The sequence below is a fragment of the Hipposideros armiger genome, unplaced genomic scaffold (genome assembly GCF_001890085.2).
Source record: "Hipposideros armiger isolate ML-2016 unplaced genomic scaffold, ASM189008v1 scaffold_171, whole genome shotgun sequence".
Taxonomy (NCBI): domain Eukaryota; kingdom Metazoa; phylum Chordata; class Mammalia; order Chiroptera; family Hipposideridae; genus Hipposideros; species Hipposideros armiger.
The window spans coordinates 170,431-191,092 of record NW_017731521.1 but is presented as its reverse complement, the minus strand read 5'-3'; the positions used below and the strand labels follow the sequence as shown (position 1 = coordinate 191,092).

Here is a 20,662-nt window from a genome sequence, read left to right as displayed (position 1 = left end):
ACCCAAAAGAACTGAAAGTGTTTTCACAAAAACTTGTGCAAGAATGTTCATAGCAATGCTATTCACAACAGTCAAAGATAAAAGCAACCCAATGTACATCAACTGATGAACGGATGAACTACCTATGGTCTATACGTTTGTGTTCCCCCACCCCCAAAATTCATCTGTTGGAATTCTAACACCCAATGTGATGACCTTTGGGAGGTGCTGGGTCCTGAGGGCAGAGCCCCCTCAGGCGTGGAACTAATGCCCTAAGAATCGTAAAGGAAACCACACAGAGCTCCCAGCTCCTTCCATCATGTGATGATACTAAGTCTGTCACCCAAAGAAGGCCCTCCGACCATGCTGGCACCTTCATCTTGAACTTCCAGCCTCCAGAACTGTGAGAAATAAATTTCTGTTGCTGATAAGCCAGCCAGTCTGTGGTATTTTTGTTACAGTGGCCCAAAGGGGCTAAGACAGTAATATTCATACAATGGACTATTATTCAAGGATTAAAAGGAATGAAGTACTGACACATGCTATACCATGGATGAACCCTGAAAATGTTACGTGAAGTGAAAGCCAGACACAAAAGAACACATATTATATGCTTCTGTTTCTATAAACTATACAGTGTGGGCAAATCCATAGAGACAAAAGGCCAATCAGTGGTTGCCAGTGGCTGGGAGAAATGGGGAATAGGATGTGACCAGATCATGGCTATGAGGTTTCCTTTTAGGGTGATTAAAATGTTCTGGAATTAGATAATGGTGATAGCTATACAACACTGTGAGTGTACTAAACGTCACTGAATGATATACCTGAAAATGGTTTAAAGGTGAATTTTATATTATGTGTATTTTTCCACCATTTTTAAAAAGCTTGTTTTTTGAGGGGGGGATGGGGATTTGTCCTACCAAAGGATTTTGGAGACATCTCCTAAAAAAAAAAAAAAAGAACTATTACATGGCGTGACAGGAACGATGGGGGACGGCAGAATTTTCTATATCGTCTATTGGTATAACAGCAATGAAAACAATGATCATTTGTTGAGTCCACACTACTGCAGTAAGCATTCCCCGCACCTATTGTCTCATTGAATCAGCAGTCTGATGGGAGAGCACTATCCCATGGGAAAAAACTGAGGCTCTGAGAAGTTAAGTAACTTGCCGAATCACGCAGCTGGCGAAAGGCTGAATCCGGGTTAGATGTCAGGCCTTTAACCTTGGTGCTGGAAGTTAGCATGCCAGGTAGGTGACAGCAGCTACCGCCTCATCTCTGGGACTTAGGAGCTGGATGTAAAAGAAAGGCTCGGGAGAGAGCCTGTCATAAGCCAGCTTTGAAGAAGTAACACCTCATTTCTTTCTCCGGCAGGGTACCAAACTCCAACATGGCCAAAGTGTCCATGTGGGGGAGGAGCTTGACCAGGGCAGGGACAGGGACACCCCTTAGAGCAGTGAGTGGGGCTGCCACCTGTCACCAGCCACTGCCACCCCTGCAGCTTTTTAGGGGTGAACCACTGCCTTTATCCACAGCCCTGAGTTAAGGATGACTAATGCGTTTAGTTTGGGCTTCAGAAAGCCAGGCATTTATTTGACACAATCACTTCAAGTAAATTCTACAGCTTTCACAAGCATGTGAACAATAAAAAAAAAATTTATATCTAATCCATTTGGTTCTTAGTGTTCACACAGTGCATTTTCAAAGAGGGATGTTATATAATTGTCCAGGAGGCAGCTAGTTAAATATTATATCAAACTTTTGGTTAATTATTAAGTACTCAAATCTCCCCTGTCTTTCACTAACACTTAGTCCTTATAAAAGAATGCTGGAGCCATAAACTAAAATCAAGATAACGAAGAGAAACAAAATCTCAGAAAATAAAATAAAGGTACCTGCTGTCAAAGAACTCAACCCTCTTCATGTTGCTTTCACAGAAACCCTCCAAACCTCTGTATTCATTATGTATTAGATCCAACAATAAATAAGATTAAAAGCAAACCAACACCAGCCTCTTCATAAAGTTAGCTTTATTTATGGGGTGTGACTAATTGCACCTGAAGTTAGCAGCACATGCAATCTAGTTAAAAACTGCCAAGAGAAATATATTAATAGTTTGCTTAATAAAAGTGTTGGCTGTTGCTATTTGAAAAAGATAAGGAAAAAAAACAAACCTGGTGGAAACCCCAAACAATGAGATGTGTGTGGGGTCAGCCATCGCTATGACAACTGATTCCACAATGGATAGGGAATATTCACAAAGGGTTTCTGTGTGTGCGAGTATTTTCCTTCTAAGGCTGAGAGTCTGACAATAAGTATTGGATGGGGTGGTGCGCGCCACGTGAAGAAGGGGGAGAAAAGAGCCCTTGGGTAATAAAGTAAGAGTCATAGGAATTCTGAAACTGAGAAGTCAGACACATCATTCCCCTGCTGTGGAGACCACTGGTACAAGGGGTCCTTTACCTTTTAACTCCGCCAAATTTCACTTCACAGGCAATAGCTACTGAGGCCAGACCAGTGCATAGGCCAAATCCCATGCCCTTTAAATCGGCACTTAAGAGTTAAGGCCTCTTCAAATACCCCCCGGCTACCGCCCTGCCCCTGCCTCTGTTTCGCCTTCATGTAAAGAAAGGGTGGGAATTCATAGCCCCTTCCCCACACTCATCCCCATGATCGCCTCAGGAAACAGATCTGTTTCAGCCCCCAGAACCTTCCTGCCTAGCCTCATCGGAAGTTCTGTTAAAAGGACCAAGGATGGCTTCAAGGGCAAAAGAAGTCAAATGCTGGGGAAAGGATATGCTTAAAACAGGGCAGAATGAAGGCAGCAGTGGCCCACGGGGGAAGGTGGTCCCAGGGAATAAGGCAGCTACTGCTTCTAATCCAGAGAACCGAGGGCTGGCCTGGGGGTGACAGAGGAAAGACCTTGATGGAAGCCCCCCAACAGAAGACTTACACAAGAGGAGTCACACACAAGCTTGCTGTCTTCCACTCCATCTAGCTGACTTCCCGGTGCTAACCTAGTTAAAATGGTGAAGAGGAAGCCCTTAAGGGAGACAGATACTGGCCAGGAAGGCCAGGCCGCCAATTCAGCGGTGTCTGAGATGATGAGGTGGAGGTACAAATGAAGACCCTTGCGTGATTTCCCCTCTCCCCGTGGCCCTTCCATGGAAAACCTCTAACTCAAGGGGTTTATTGGTTTGAAACTATGATAATTTCCTTGCTCATCTACTGTGAACAACTTAAGGACCATATTTTATTCCCTCCCTTATTTTTTACTAAGGCATAACTCACATAGCGTAAAGTGAACAAATCTTACGGGTACAGACAGCTCCATAAAATTTTATATTTGCAAATACTGACATCACCACCACCCGGAAAGAAATGCAGCATTTGCAGCCTCCATCTGCTGGCCATTGATCTGACTGCTAAGGGGACAATCCTCCTTCTAAATGCTGTGGTACCTGTCCGGAGTAAGCCCCTCCTGCAAGTACTTGTCCACGTGCCCAGGACAGAGCTGGGATGTCCCTGAGCTTACAGGGACAGGTTGCACGACTGCTCTTGTGCCTTCTGCCTGATACAAGTGTCTGATGTATGACAGAATTCAGTCTGGGACCTGCTTTCATTTCAATAAACCACCTGGTAGCCAAATCCAACAGATAGGTAAAGCCCAATACATTTAGGTCAAATAAAAAATGGCCCTGCTTGCACCTCTGAAATGAGCTAGGTCCTCTCTCACCACTGCCACCCACCTTGGGAAGCCGATGGGTCAGGCCCCAGTGAAAATGATGTTCGAGCTAAGAGTCCAATGGACATAAGACATGTGAACATATGCCCGGGGCTTATGAAAGTCCTGGGGCTTCCATGAAGAAGAAGAGAATTCTGATTTCTACCAAGAATGGGGATGAATAAATGAGCAAGGCACTGCCAAGCATTTTGGCAACAAAGACAGATTTCAAAACTTATTTTAGAAATGTTCACTTAGAAAAGAATACACAGTTTGGGAAATGATGCAAAGGAGACACACATGGCACGTTTATGCCTCAGAAGGAGCCAGACCTAAGTTTGAATTGAAGCTCCCTCATTATAAACTCTGTGCATCTTGACAAATGTATTAACCTCTGAGCTTGTTGTTTTACGTAGGAAATGGGGAATTGTGACGATGAAATGGCAAAATGAGGATAAAGGGCCTACCCTGAATAGAATAGATACTCAACAGATGTTCGTTCCTTTTATTTCTCTGCTGAAATATGCCCGGAAAAGGGCATATGCAGCAAAGATAAGATCCTATACTCTGCTGGCAACCAAAACTAGATGAGGACTTCATAAAATTTTAAAACAGTTTTATCTTTCAACATATTAACATTTCTCAAGATCCGTAACACAAGTGTGAACAGATTTTTAAGTCATCCAAGTAGCATGTGCTTACTTTGGAACAAGACAAAAATGCAGAAAGATAAAAGTTACATTATTCATCACCCCTGGCTGTCCAAAAAAACCAATATTAACTAATAGATTTGGAACAGTGGCACATAACACAGCAACTTATTAATCCATCAGGCATGGGGGTCTGCACACCCAGACTTGGTCAGGGTTTGTCTGAGAAACAGGCTTTACTTCCGTCCTTAGAAAAAACTCCCAGGAAGACCAGATGGCATACATATCCAGTTAATACACAATTTCCCAGTCAAATGTATAGATAAATTATGTTCTGAATTAATACCAAAAAGATTGTATAATGGAATATCCATTTCTGATCACAAGTAGGGCTGTGGTTATTTGGTTGTACGCTCTACAGAAGATCAGAGGTTTCAAGAAGTTGGTTCTAATCACAGTGCCCTCAGAGGGCTGACCCTGGGCCTCTGTGTGAAATGGGACAGGTGTGTATTCTATCTGGACCACTGGCCTGATGCAGGGATGCTATCTGACTGTTCCTGGGGGATGCGTCCTGAGGCTCAGAGTCAAAGAATCTCCACCCCCCACTCCCCTTCGGGCAAACAACCCCTCCAAAAGCCAATTTTATCTTCTGGAAAGACAGGGTCCAGAGGCCTAAAGATTCAAATGCTTATTCTCTCACATTGAAACAGGATATCCATTCGTACACCCTCACCATCCACACAAAAGGGTTTGATGCCCTTCACAGTCCACTCCTGCAGAGAAGAATTAGTTACAGCTCAGAGCCCAATCCAGCAATAGAAAGGCATGTGGCCATAGATTTAAAGTGTGGCCGCTTCCATAAGACAAAAAGCTTGACAGCGGCACCAGGCTGCAGGTTTGTGCTCAAACCATTTATTTGCCACCGCTGAGTAAACAGGACAAAAAGCAAAACAATACTAGTCAGTCATTGCACAGAATCATGGCACCTACGAGTGAATTCTAGCTTCTTCCCCAAAGCAAGAACTCTTTCTGTAACATTGCCAGATCATCAATGCTTTACCACTTCCCATGACAGAGATTTCATTTTTCATTAAAACTACAACAACAACAACAACAAAACTCTTCTGGATGGTTTTTCATTTAGAATTGAAATTTGTCTCACTCTAATTTCCACACACTGATCCTAGATTGCCCTCGGTCACTACCGAGAACAAGATGAACCATTTATTTTTCACCACAACCTGCATTGGAACTGCCACCACTCCCATCTTCCGACCAGCAAATCTTTTCTTCTCCAGACCAAACAGCCACATTTTCACCACCCATTTCTTATGTGACATGATCCAGACTTCTGTGATCAAATACGTCCATCTCTGATTACACTTCAATGTGTCCGTGCTTCCCTGAAAATGGTGCCCAGACCTAAAGATAGGTGTGGTCTAGCCAGAGCAGGAGAGAAGGGCGCAATCACTTCCAGTGCCTTATACGCACTGTGGCTGTGAACATTGCCCAAATTTGTCTTAGCTCTGGGGACAACCACACCTCTCTCTAGTGCTCGCTGTCCTCACAGTTCTCTAGGACTCTGATGTGGCAGGAATCGTGGAGAAGCGAGGCTTCCTTCTTTCTGAACAGGACTCCTTTACTTCCTTTAACTGAAATTCAGGACTTAACTGTTCTTTATTAGTAGTATTAGTATTAAATTGCCTCATATTAATTTTGACCCATTATTCCAGTCTGCCAGGATATTTCTGGGGACCGACTACCATTCAATGTATTTGGCCCACTTTTCCTTTGTCACAGCATCCACAGATTGCATAGGCGTGTGAATTCTGTCCCCACCCAAGTAAATCTGACTGGGAGATTTACTGAGCAGCGCGCCAAGGGGACTGAGCTCATCTCTATAGCTTGATGTTAATTTTGTTCATTAGTTAACATTTCTAGGTCCAAATTGGCCAACCCGCTGTAAATCCCCATAACTGTACAGTCATGTCCAGTTTCTCCAAGTGTCCCGGTCTACCTTCTTCAAAGCCTACTGGGTCCTTGTTTAAAATGTCCATTTTGGAAGCTGTGTATTAGATGGATTGAATCAGGATATCTAGGGATGGGCCTGATGATCTGCACATTCAACACATTCCCCACAAGATTTTTGTGCACGCTAGAGTTTGAGAACCCGATGTAGCTAGTCGATTTCAACCCTTCTTATCTTACCCTGAACTAATACTTGCATTTGTGTATTCGTGACATAGCAGAGAGGGTAGGAAGCCAAAACCCCATTTTATTACTGTAGATCTGTGGTTTTAAAAAAGTGGCCTGAGCAGCATCAGCACCCCCAGGAGCTTGTTAGAAATGCAAATCCTCAGACCCACCCACAAGCCTACAGAGTCAGGAACTGAGGGTGGGGCCCAGCAACCTGCTTTTAACACATTCTCCCAGGTGACTTGAATGCCCAAGTTTAAGAACCACTGCCAAGGCGAATACTTTATCCAGGGCAGAGAATCCTGAGGCACCTTGTATACTTTTGATTGTGGAGTCCCTGAGCTCTTTTTCAAGGACAGTTCCATCTCGCTACTTAGCTACTCCTTCCAGCCCCGGATGGCAAATACCAGATACATGTGCTTCTGGTTCCCACTCCCAGGCTAATCATCAGGGCAAATTTCCTCAAACAGCTCTAGACAACTGAGACATACGAAGTTGGCCAGACAGACCCTACCCTGCTAAGGTCTGCATGGTCATGGTGGGGTGAGCAGAGGTCCCTCAGTCCCTCATCCTGATTTGGAGCTTTGCCTTCATTAAGACATTAACTGCAGTCTGGTTGTAAGAGTCAACACCCACGGATCTGTCCTTGATCCTCAACACACAGTATCTACCCTCCAGGCTCTTGCCAAACATTATAACCTTGAACGTTGCACTGTCCAGACTTTCTGGAGCAGTAGATCTCAACTCTTTCTGCACATTAGAATTATGTGGGGAACTTTTAAAAATACTCATGACCAGACCCTATCCCAGATCTATTATGTTGGAGTCTGTGGTGGGGCCAGGCTTTGATAACCCTAAAACCTCCACAGGTGAATTCTGATGGGGAACCAGGGTTGAGAGCCACCAAAATCACCTAAAAGATAAGGTAACGCGTGCACCTAGCTCAAGCCAGATTTTCACATGGAAGAGCTGGTGGGAGTGTACTATGCTCATCGCTGAAGAACTGTCTTTTCCTGCACTGTACCCTGGAATTATGCCCTTGACCTACAATGAGGGAGATTACATATATAAAAGTAAATAACCAACCAACCAACACACTAGACCAGGGGTCGGTAAACTGCGGTTTGCGAGCCACATGCGGCTCTTTGGGTACGTGCATGTATGTGGCTGTGAAGTAAAACTGAAAATGAAAATAAAACTATCATAGTTTCATTTATAAAATTTTTAAAGGACATTATTCACATAATGGTGATTTCATTTGTTTTATGGCTCTCGAATAATTTTTAAATTGTTGTGAGGGACAGGATTGGCTCTTGTGTTTCAAAAGTTTGCCGACTCCTGCACTAGCCGATACTGGGAAATTTTGTAGAGTCATATAATAATTAAAACTACAAGCTCTGGATTCAACCTGGGCTCAAAGCCAGTCTTACTAAGTGGTGTTAGGCAAGTTTTTAGCCTCTCTAATACTTAGGTTTTCACTTGACAAATGAAAATAATTGAAGGATTTCCCCAAAGTGGTTGTTGAGGCGATTAGATGAGCTAATCACATAAAAGCATATACAAGGTAACAGGAAGGTCATCTCTCAATGAGTTAACTAGTGAAGGATGTAGTGATCACTATTGTGCATATATCACAATGGCTGCTTTTCTTTTTTGTCAGAAAAATGCAAAGGATATATGTAAACACCCATATTCTTATCACCCAAAATTAACAGGTCTCCATCTATATTTATACGAAGATACCTATATCCACCATTTCTCTGGCTTTTTAAAAAATTTTGCATAATAAACAGTATCATTCCATGCATTTCTTTCTGCAGCTAGCTTATTTTCACTCAACATTATTAAACACAGACACACACAACATACACACTCCATTTCATTCCTGCAACACAGTTACATGATAGGCGTATGACTACGAAGTGTTTATAACTTAGTCTTCCTTTAGATTGTTTCCGAGTCTTTGCTATTCAAAACAGTGCTGCAGAATTGGCTCCTTGTACGGCTGTGGTATAATTTTCTAAAATAAGTGGAACTGCTGAATCTTAAGGAAAAACTAGTTTTAGTTTTACTAGATATTCCAAATTGCTCCTCAAAATGGCCATCCCAATTTACGCAAGACAAGGGTTTCTTTAAAGGACCTTTATGAGAAAATGTTTAGGTCTCAGTAACAGAGTGCCCCACCTAAATGGCTGGCTTGTTCTTGGCTTTTAGACACAGAGAATTTACTTCTAAGAACACATCCTTTTCTGTTTGGGATCCTAGGATGGACGGTGGGCTGCTGGTAACCTTTAGGGGGTGAGCGTGTCTGTGTGCTTGGCTTACCTTTATTGTCATGTGCTCCAATTCTCAAGTACCCGCTATTTCCTTGTGCAGTGTGTGTATTCTTAGAAACCACCTCAAATACTTTGTGAAATAAGACAATGTTTAAATAAATTATCCTTTTTTTTTTAAGCTAGAAAGTCATACAAGCTGCTGCTGGGCTTGTGGCAAGATATTCTGATAGTGGGTAGTTTTCTACTCAGCTTCCTGCTCTACAATGCCTTGCGTTTCATCTTCTTGGGTGAGTTCTAGCCTCAGCTTGACACTTCCAATTGCCTCAGACATCCTTAGAACAAGTAAGAGGGAGGGCGGGGCAGACACACAAATAATATCCCCTAGTTCACAGAATCAGAAAGAGGCCTATTAGAGGTACCTGTTGGTGAAGAAAGGAAAAGGGAGATTGGGAGAAATCCAAAGGGCCAAGGTTATTTACTACGAGCCTTTCAGAAGTTTACAGATGGACAATTCAAAGCTGGTAGGATTTCTAGGAGAGAACACTTGCAGGTAGCTATGGAGAAGGTAAAGGTAATTTCTAAATGATTATTATGAAAATTCTGTTCGCACACCTAGACAATCCTAGCCTTCACTAGAAGAGGAGCTACTGACTCAGGCCTTAGTTTCCCACCTTGTTCACAAGGATGTCACTAGATAGGTACTTAACAAATATTTCACACAGGCTTCTCAGGAGTCTGACATCCTCCTTAAACAATGGGAAAGGAGCTTGCTACTCATAAACACTCTCGTCTGGAAGTCCTGGCTGGCTGCCTTGATGCCCAGGGCTGGCTCCAGGGCTGAGCCTTACTCCCGGTCACCCTTGGCCCTCATGTCCATCCCCTTAACCACAGACTTCCCTCGGAACAGTGGCTTTTGCTGCTGGCTTTACTTCATCAGGCTGTGTCTTCCTCACCACCTACCTAATTCTCACCACAGGTTTTTCAACCTGGGCGGTTCGCAGTGATGGCATAATCGCGTCGCCTATTATGCCATCCCAGCCCCACCTGAGACAAGGTCCTGACTCCTCAGGTGTCCACTAGCAGAGATAAGATCTACTGTGTCTGTGGTATTTTTACAATCCAGGAACCTAACCATCAAGGGAATCGAGGATACTTCAGCATGTCTGGTCATAAGCGAACCCAAACTGGCTCCTTTCCTAAATGTGAACTGCTCATCTGTTTAGTAGTAATACATTCAAGAATTTTGCATTGATGGACAGCATTTGTCGGTATGGAGTTATGCTTCTAATCCCGGGATAGCTGTTAGAACGTCCTAAGGATGGTAGAACATCCTTATACCACTTTAATCACAACCTTTGGGGGTGGAACCTGGGCAAAAGGATTTTGCAAAAGCTCCCCACCAGATTCCAATGCACGGCCAGGCTTGAGAATCACTGGTCTGGAGTTTTCAGAAATTTCCTTTCTCTTTCTAATAATCTGGACATCATCTACCCATTCTCAGTCTTCTGATATCCATCTCAGTCTCTTTCACCTGGTGCACATTATTCTCAGAGGTTCTGTGAAGGCTGAAGTGATGATTCAGTTTCTGGTGTGTTTGGGGGCTGAACTGAAATCCAGAACCTGTTCAACATATCTAGGTACCCATTTCGTAGGCCTTCACCTGTCTTAGGTCTCAATTCCCTCTTCTCCATGTTTCTTCAATTCTGTTCAGTTAGTAGTTCTTTAGAAAAAGAGATGGAAAACAGGTAGAATTGGAATAATTCTTTTGACTCCTGATGTTTTGTGAAGAGAAATTTTCCACACCCAGGAGTTTATCTTTTATTTGTTTATCTGGCTCTGGATATATGTTTGCAAACTGTTTTGTAGTTTGAACCACTTTTTGCAAGCCTCAGCTCATTCCTGATGTGACTTCTACAGATATTATCCTAGCATATTTGTGTAACACTCTTACCTAGTTCCCCTTAACTTTAAAGGGTTGCTTTCTCGCTCCTCTTTTTCCCTCCCGGTTATACAGGCATTGACCAAAGTTTTGTCTTTCACCCACTTCTTTCTATGGACTTTAGCTCTTGATCATCTCACCCACACCCATGACTTTAACAAGGCAGCTGTGATACCCACTCTGTTATCTTTCCTCTCCCTCCAGTCCACAGCCTCATGGATGGCTCCTGGATTTGTCACTAGAACATGAGGCCACCTGGTGACGTCAACAGCAAACTCATCACCCCCGCATGCTGATACCTCTCTGAATTCCCCGACTCAGATTAACACCCACCCTCTCCTAGTCCACCCAGACTCCCCCCACAGAGTCCCCCAATACTGTGATTCAGGGCTAGAACAGCTCTGCCCTGACACTCACCTCATCACCCCGCTACTTGTTTTCCATTCTTCCATGCCCACAACTACCAATCCATTTTAGATCCCCATTAGGGGGGTCTCCACTTTTTCTCTCCCGTTACATCGATTCACCTTATTATATTCCTTTGCCCAGTTTATCTTCCCAAAAAAGTTTCCAGGATCTCTTCTCTGCTCCAAATTCCCACTGGTCATGGAATTAAGTTAAAAATCCTAAGCTCTTCACAATACCGTTAAATTTAACTGGTTTTATAGACTCTGGCCCTATTACCACTTACTGAGTGTCACTAAACTTCTGAGCTGTTTCCTCATCTGAAAAGAGGGACAAAGGGAAGTATTATGTTTTCATGACATTTGACTGAAATAACGCATACACAACACGCAACACAGTACTTGGCAGCTATCACTCAATTATATGTTAGCTGTTGTTACTCAAACCTCATCTCACATGTGCATACCCTGTATTCTACACTCTCCTGCAATTATCCTGTTCTGCCTGGTCCTTGCAGTCCTTCTGTGAGGAGCACCCTTCTAACCCAATCTCTCTCCTCTGTCTGTGGAAATTCCCTCCACCCTCCAAAGAGCATTTCAAGGGTCACCTTCTCCATGAAACCATTTCTGAAACCACGCCCACCCCCGGGTTTGTTTCTCTTCTGAATACCTGCTTTACGTCTGTGCTCTCTGCAACTATGCCAAATGTTTCCTGCATTTTGACTCACTCTTCATAACCTAACCACTAGACGTGACCTCTATCTCTCACTACATTTTACTCATCTTCACATTCTGTGGGAAACTAATTTACAAAGGTGGGTAGCAAGAACTGTTGAACCTGTTCAACATGACTGAATATCCTTCATTAATCTGAGTCAACAGGAAAAAAGTGCTCTGTGTGTGAGCACATGTATGTATTTCCATAGGAGTCTTCTTCCTTCCTCTTGACTGGAATCATTTTGGATTATGTGTGTGCTTCAGAACATTTTAGCTACCCTTTCCTTTTTGAGGTCTCTTTACCATTTTACCTTTGGCCATGAGACAGGTCATTTCTTTTGTCTGAACTGTTGAAATGTTTCTAGCATACATGGCTTCTTTAGGGATTTCATCTCCTGGTTCCTGTCATTTTATATCACCGGCCAATGTTTCCTTGTTCTTTTCAGAGGTACCTCCTTGTTTTATTTTCTCTGTCTTCTTATAAATCAAATGATCAGAAAACAAGTCAAGAGTTTATTCGAAGTTAGCAGAATGAAACTTCCAGTGGGTTTTATCAGCACATTCGGTGTCCATTCTAGAGTTATAGTCTCTGGGGAGAAAGCATTATCTATCACCTCTGTCTGGCAATCCATAAGACTGATGCTACTACAACAACCTTTCTTAGCAACCTTCCCCCTTATCTAGCAATTCACCGTTAAGGTCTGGATTTCCATAGGCCTGCTTCTTTAAAGCAAAATATTCCCTTCTGGGATCATATTTTAGTCATAAGAACCACTCTAACCTACTGGGTGAGACAAATCAGATGATCCTATCTCTGTCCAAATTTTAATGTTTCAAGTTGACTTCGCTTGGTCCTCAGAAGCTGCACAATAGAACACAGCTATAGGTATTATAACCACCATGCTTCCCAGGTGTTTTTTTATTAATTTCATATTAATATGAATTACTGCAGTTCTCTTCCTCTGTTACTGGTCTTATTTTTTCTATGCCGATTGTCCTCCATCCAATCAAGTTTTAACATTTTTTTCTGCCCATCAAATTTCAGTTGAAAGCTCTTGATCAGCTTAGCAAATTTCTTGCCAAACACACTTGTCCTCAAAGGTGCCGAGAGCCTGCCCCACAAACCAAACCCTGTTTGTCAACATTATCTGTGCTTCAGTTATGTGTACACTTTCTGTATCCTCTTCCAACTCATGGTCTACCTTCCCTTGAAAGGTAGAAACACCACACAACCCTCTCCAGTCCAGCTTCCTATCATGACTTCATAAGACTAGGGATAGATTTGAGGTTTCTTTTGACAATCTAGTATATTTTTATCCAAACCAATGAACAAAGGTGATAAGTGGTAGGTCTGATATTTTGGCAAGTTATCATGCATGCCTTGGCCTGCTGTTTACCAATATCCATTCTCCCTTTCTTTTCTGTTTTCAAGTTCTAGGAGTATATTGTCTTCTCCTGAAAAAAATCCCATATTCTGTAATAGTCTTTACAGTAGAGATGAATTCCTCCATCATTTTCCCCTTCTCCAGTAGGACAGCCCCCTTCATGTTGCATTTTCACCCATGTGATCCCGAGAGCCACTCGAGAACAGAAACACTGAATTTCTGATTGGAGGGGGAGGAGCCCACAGGTCAGTGACAATCCCCCCACTCTTGAATAATAAAATCAGAAATAGGCTGAGTTTCCTCCTCTTTCTACAGTTTAACCACTCTTACTTGTCCTTCCATGTCTCAAGAGGAAGAAACTTATGGATAAATGTGTGCTAATACAGGAAGCTATAGTGCAAAGACAAGAGGCTAAAGGAGAACAGCCATGCTGATGAAAAGTCAACTCAATATAGACCTATAAAGTACCTACTATGTGTCAATAGCTGTGCTAACCCCTAAGGGATAGAACAAATGACAGCAGCTTAATCCAAGGAGGAAATCACTCTGATCAAGGAGGAAGATGCATGTATGTAAATGAAACAAGAACACAGTTCAGGGTGAAACAGATATCTAACAGGTGTTGCTGGCAGTCACAGGGACGCACACAGTGAAGCTGGAGTTGAGAGGGAAAGCTTAAAAGAGGTGGCCTGCAGGGAGCCTTAAAGATGTGGATAGGATTGACTAGGTAGAGAGGAATGTGGACAGGAATATTCATGCACTATTTCTCAAGCCTGGCTGCATGTCAGGATCACCCTGGAGAGCTATAAAATACCAACATCTGGGCCCACTCTATACCAATTCATCCAGACACTGTCTGGGCAAGGGCAGTTTGACAAGCTCCCCAGGTGATTCTGATGAACAGTGAGGGTTGAGAACCACTGCCCGAAATCTTGCATCCATCTAGAAATGATAGAAAGATTTACTCCACAGAACCGTCTTCTTTTATTTTAGTATTTAATTTCATGTTAGTATCTAAAGCCAGACCTACATCTACTGCATCTAATTTTCATCAAATTAAAATGCAAAGCAGGATGTGACTGAGGAGTTTAAAGAGCAAGAGGAGAGAGCACCAACCCCCCTCCCCCCTACCACCAAGAACTTTAAATAACATCTTGTGGTTTGAATTTTATCAGTGGGTGTTGTTATCCTCCCCTAACTGACAACTGCTGGCGGAAGCAGGGTAGAGTTTTAACAATTGGCAACCATAGACTGCATTCCATTACTTATCTAAAAAGACTATCAATTGAGTCACTATGAAATGTGAATTCTAAAAACTTCTCCATCTCCTACAAAAATTTACTAATGGGTCTTTTCAAAACTGTAAACATGAAGCGAAGAATGAATATTGCTCCATAAGCGTTAACTGAACACTCTCAAATAACAAGAAACTAAATACCTAATGGTTAATGTATCAGATGTACACATTTCAAGTTTGTTTGTCTGCCTCGCTAAAAATAACCCTAGGGCTGAGAATCTAAGCTTAAACAAATTCTGTAAAACAAATTTCCCAAGATATGTTTCGGGGGTGCCCTTTGGGAATTGCAGGGACAATAATAAACAAAGAAAGCAAAAAGTCACTAATTCATTGCATCTAGGTGGGGAGAAAAAGAGGTACAGGAAATTTTACTCCTAGGGGAAAGACTGCTGCAAGGAAATGAACATGCAACATTTTCAAACTATACAAGCTGAAAAATGTTACAAGGAGAAATAGAAGGAAAAGGCAGAAAAAGGTTTTCAAAAGCTGGGGTGGTTATTGGTAGGTTAGAGGTCCAAAGGCAAGAAAAATGTAAAAGCCCCCCGTTGCTAATGCCAACAATACAATAGTTATTTTTTTTCCCTGCAGCAGAACATATAGAACAGAAGCAATGTGAAGACTGTGTCTTATTCTGTTTTTGTTTTGTTTTAATTTCCTACAACTGGCACAGAATCAGGCATATGGCAGATTATTTATCAAATTGATGACCTGTGTCCCCTCCCCCTTTACACTAGCTACTAGAAGATTTTCACTAAAACTTACTTTAGCTCAGAAATAGGAAAAGAAATATTCTAAAGTATCCATTTATCAAGCTTAAAAATTCTGTGGAAAGATGGATCCTAATGGTTTAAGAGTGTGCATCAAATAAGAAGGTTACAAAGGAGAAATAAGTAATAGAAATTATAAATGAGAAAATCTAAGTCAAAATGGGAGTTCTAAATCATGCTATCAAAAGTCTAGCTGGATTCCACCAGATTAAAGGTAATTTTCAGCAACTAAGACCCTGATCTTCACTCTGAATTCCCCTATGCTGTGCATTCATTGCAGACATCAGTTGAATCAGGGAGTTTAGCACATTGAAGGTGTTTCAACACACCATTTGGTGTCCTTTCATCAAAGAAGTCCCAGTCCTATGCCAATGGTGACTCCCCCATCCTTACACACAAAGGCAAAGCAGCCCCAGCACAGAACAATGACAATATCTCCTGAAAAATGAGAAGTGCCTCAGTTTCCAGGCCCTGGTCAGACCTCAAGACTTATTCATGTCTTAGAGAGAGTTGATTCCAATTCTGATTCACCATGACCGGGTGTGGAAGATGTATTTTTCAAAGATGACAAGACATATATATATATATATCTCATCGCAAAGCTCTTCTTACAAAGTAACACGGATACTTCTCCATTGATCCTGCTCCCTGCCCTTGCGCCTGAGCGGCCTTGTGATTATGGCCAAAGCGATGCCGTGTGACTTCCAAGACTATGTTAGAAATGGTAGTATGCGTATGGGACTGTTTGTTACACAGCAGTAGATAACTGCAACACTAGGCAAAAACCCTTGGCAGACCTCCAGTCTAGTCAGGTGGGAGGATAAGAACATGGGGTCCAAAAGGCTCATAGTTCAATCAGCAGTGATGCCGCCTCCTCCTGACCCTCAGGCCAGCAGGCTCCTCCGACCACAGCATCCCACTCCTGTCCTGTAGGTCTGACTTGGAAGAGGGCTCCTTGGTCAACAAATCCAGCTCTCCCTTAGAAGGTCACTTATTCGATGCACAGAGTGGAGTGTACGGGCCAGTTAGCTCATCAAGATGGGTATGTGTCTGCTAGTGATAGAGAGACCATAAATGGGACATTGAAACTCAAAAACTGGGCACAAAGATGAAAAGATAAACCCCTAAGAACCCTTTCAATACACCTTCTCACAAACCTCAAAACTTCTCATTTATCATGTGGCATTTATGTTCAATAGCTTAAGCAGCGATTAGGAGTGAGCTCTCAATGGACAACTGAGCCACAGAGAAATTGTCTTGCTGAGGTCGTAGATCAGCCAGTGGGGGTACAATTGGGACAGAATCCAGGACGGTACACTTCATCAAAAACACACATCCAGAATAGGAAGAGGGAATTGAAGTAAAAGTCTAGGTGGATACATTTAAATATTGCTAAAGGGCAGTTTTATTATTAAATTCACGAGTCAAAAATTTCAAGACCCAGTCAATCCTTTGGTAAGGGCTCTGACTAACTCTTGGGCCTTGGCCACAAAGCCATCCAGTAGGTCCTGCAGTGCCAAGTGCCAAGCTCTAGTCTGCACCACACAAAGGATTTGCTGAGGGCAATCTGTGCCCAGAAACCAGACAAGATAGGAGACCAATTCAGTGGGGCTGCAATGAACCCTGAATGATCATGAGATAAAAGATGAGAATATAAACCAGAGCCGTCCAATAGATCTTAGGTGCCATCTGGTCCTGCAGCCTCCAGCCACCTGTGGCTATGGAGCCCTTGAAATGTAGCCAGTGCAGCTAAGAAACTGAATTTTAAATTTGATTTAATTTTAAATCATTTAAGTTTACATAGCCACACATGGCTGGTCGCTACCATATTGGACAGCAGAGCTTTAGACCACACCATTCTAAACCACTTATTTCCCCCGTCCTTTCCTTTAGCACAGAGTGAGAACATCTCAGGACACTTCTGCCTCCTGAAATCTCCCACGTGTGCTTTCCCTCTACCAGCTCTGAGAAAGTCCATGGGTGGCGTACAGCAGACTTACCATAGAGTCTGATAGCCCCAACTTAAATGCATTAAGCCATTTAAGAAATTGTCTCTCCCATTCCCTCCGTTGTTTGGAGAGAATGCATTACAGGTTGAAACCGGCTGTTAGTTTTCTACATGAAATCAGCGGGGATATTTAGTAATAAGCCCAACTTCAACTCCCAGGCATTTCAAACGATGTTGGAACAGAGATGAGCTTCCCTAAAAGGATCAGACCCTGTGACTCACACAGCTGCAATGGAAAACCATGTTACAAAAAGATGTGTGAAGTCCAAGTCATTTAGGAATGGATTGTAACAGCTAGCTACTCAGTTTTAAGAAAACAATCTATGACAGGAAACAAAAGATCATATTTCAGAACAAAGAAAATGTTATCCCTTCAAACAATTATCAGAGGCTATTTTTTTTTGGTAGATGTAAATATTTACCACTTTCTACTATCTTCAGATGGCAACAAAAGTCTAACCTCAGCCAGCCAGATGACTTTTTACAGGAAAGTGAGGAGAGATGAGGAGAAGCTTTTAGAGAGGATCCCAGCACTAAATTTATCAAGTCCTAGAAACAGCTCAGCAAAGCTGCCCAGAAGCTATCATTTGGCCAGCAGGCAAGCTGCGAATTTGGCAAAGAGAGGAGAAATTCACCAAGAAAACAGCCAATTTCCCAACATTCAAGCGTTTCCATAACCTGATATCCAATTTACCAACTCCAATTTATTTTAGCCATTGCCCAATATGATTCCACCATTTCAAGGAAACAGGTATTCTTAAATAAAAGTTCCCCATTCGAGATGGGTATTCTCATAGATTGTTAGCAGAATATAATTTGGTACAGCCTCTTTAGCAGACAATTTGGCGATGGAAAAAGTTGTCTTTCAAAAATAAAGGCAATAGGCAACACTTCCCAAAGATAGAACAACTCAGGGAATGTGGCATCCAGAAACCCTTTCTAAGAAACCTTAATGACTAATGATGAAGAAACCCAGCAAACAGTAAATTATCAAGAATGACAAAGCCATGAAAAAGACTGATGGTTAAACGTGCATTGATTAGGATTAAGTATGTGGGGGAATCAGCAGGGGAGTTATAGCTGAGTGTTAAAAGTATAAACCCTAACAAAATTAAGATAAAACAAGCACCAAATATCTGAAATCAGGGGAGGGACACTGAGTGAAGTGTTAGATTGTTTATTATGTTGTTATAGACTCTCAACCCATGCTGACTCCCAGATATCTCTCTTCTGAACTAAGAAAAAGTAAGAAAACTAATCCACTTAGCCATTTGGAAGATTAGCCATTTGTTTTCCTTTTGTTAAATTCAAGTAAGATCAAGTAGAAAATTTTACTTTTAAAACTATGTTGAGTTTCAGGTCAATCTTATATATTATTTCGGCCCATTGTTTATCCACCCCTCTACTCACCTCTCTCACTATATGTATAGAGGCAATCCTGACATAAATGTTAACATTAGTTATTTTCTGGCTGAGATTTTTGGGTAATATTTAATTTCCCCTTTGGGCTGTTGCTGTTTTGCTTGATATTTTTTTTCCCCTTAAAATAAGGGACACATATCATTGAAATAAAAAGAAAACAGTCATCACTTTTCCGATTTCTATGGTTCATTTTCTTAAAATGGCTACCTGATCCATGCGTCTCTTAATTTCCCCAACACTCACCAATCTCAGATTCTGACTCAGATACCTCCAGCAGTCCTCATGCCCTGACCCTGCTCTCTCTGGTGGTGTCTCAGTTGGAGAAACATTATGCTGCACGATGAGATAATCTGCCTAAGTCACGCCTCCCCAGTCATCAAGCAGGGAAAAGCAGAAACCTTCCAAGAATGTAGATAAGAAAATCAGTGGAGCTTGGGTCTTTTAACTAGAGGTGTGAATGGAAACCACTGACACTGGGAATCCCATCTGTGCGGCTGTTACACCACAATGGTGACACGCCAACACACACAAACTAGATTTACCGGAAGTGAAGGCAGCTATACCACTAAGACCAATTCCAGTACCTACCTACACCCTCCTTTCTCTCCTTCTCTCCCTTCGCCTTGCCTCCCTCCTTCCTTTCCTCTTCCCCCCATCTTTTAAAGAAAGTTAAATAAACAATCCCTATTAGAGGACTTGGAAGAAAGAAGGAAGTATGGGTGTGTGAGTCCAGAGAGGGAAGATGGAAGAACTATCAGAAGTATAGCATAGCCTGTACCCAAATTTGTAACTAGCTACAGCCTGCTCTACCACAGAACTCCAAAAACGCATTCCAGTCACAAAAGGTTAGCTGTCTGTGTTTTTTGTTTACTCCATAGCAGAAGTCAGTGGTCTTGTTTTATATGGGTCCCCACCCTCCTGCCCTTCCTGTCCTCCATCTTAAGGAGTAAAAGCTGCAGCAATCAAATTTTACGAGTTCATTACATCAGGGTTTATTAGGCACCACAGAGACCAACCTATACAAGCAACATGTTTTTAAAAATTAGATCCTGGAAGGTAGGGTATTGTATAAGCTCTATGTAGGTACACATACACAGTGTTTCAGGAGTTTGATTTTAACTCCTAATTTAAGCTCTTTTGACAGTTCTCTTAGACAACAGGTACAGTCAGCTTCCATGTCATGTACCAGCAAACATGACACTTCCTAGAAACAGCAACCCACAAAGACTAAGAAATCAGACGTCATGTCTGAAAAATAAAGGTGTTATCCTGGATCATAATTATTCAAAATGCACTCTGCTAAATACCAGTCACAGGGGGCTCCCTGTGGGGGAACAAAATAAGTCCCTACAGACCGGTCACCTTGGGGAGTGCTCCCACATTCCCTCTTTTTTTTTTTTAATTTATTTTTAAAAATTAGTTTCAGGTATACAACACAGTGCAATAGCTATACTTTTTACCCCTCAAAGTGACAACCCTCCTCCCCCAATCTGCCGCCCCCCCATATCATACATATCTATTACAATTCCATTAAACCACATTCCCTCTTAAAGACACAGAGTGATACATATGAACACATTAAAGGATCTGAGAGGTCCTGCAGTTAAAGCAAGCAGACAACAAAAGCCACATCTGTTACCTTTGTTGAACTCATTCCAAACCTGTCTGACCTGAGGTGACACCAATAATCCTTCAGCCTGATGACCCTGTCTAACTTTAAAACTTCATTATCCTATGAGTTCATGAAATGATTTGAACTCTTACCTTTAATGGTTGGTTTATTTGTCATATAGATTAACTAGCTTAACATGCACAAGCACCTTTTCTTGGCTATGAATCGGGCTTATAACAGCCAGTAATAACACTTGGATACTCTCTGCTTATAGTTTCATGTC

General features: G+C 42.2%; 1 protein-coding gene across 1 annotated transcript in view; it reads right to left on the bottom strand.

Moving 5' to 3' along the window:
* OSBPL3 (oxysterol binding protein like 3) overlaps positions 1-20,662 on the bottom strand; it is a 173,302-nt gene that overhangs the window by 88,073 nt on the left and 64,567 nt on the right. The window lies entirely within an intron of this gene.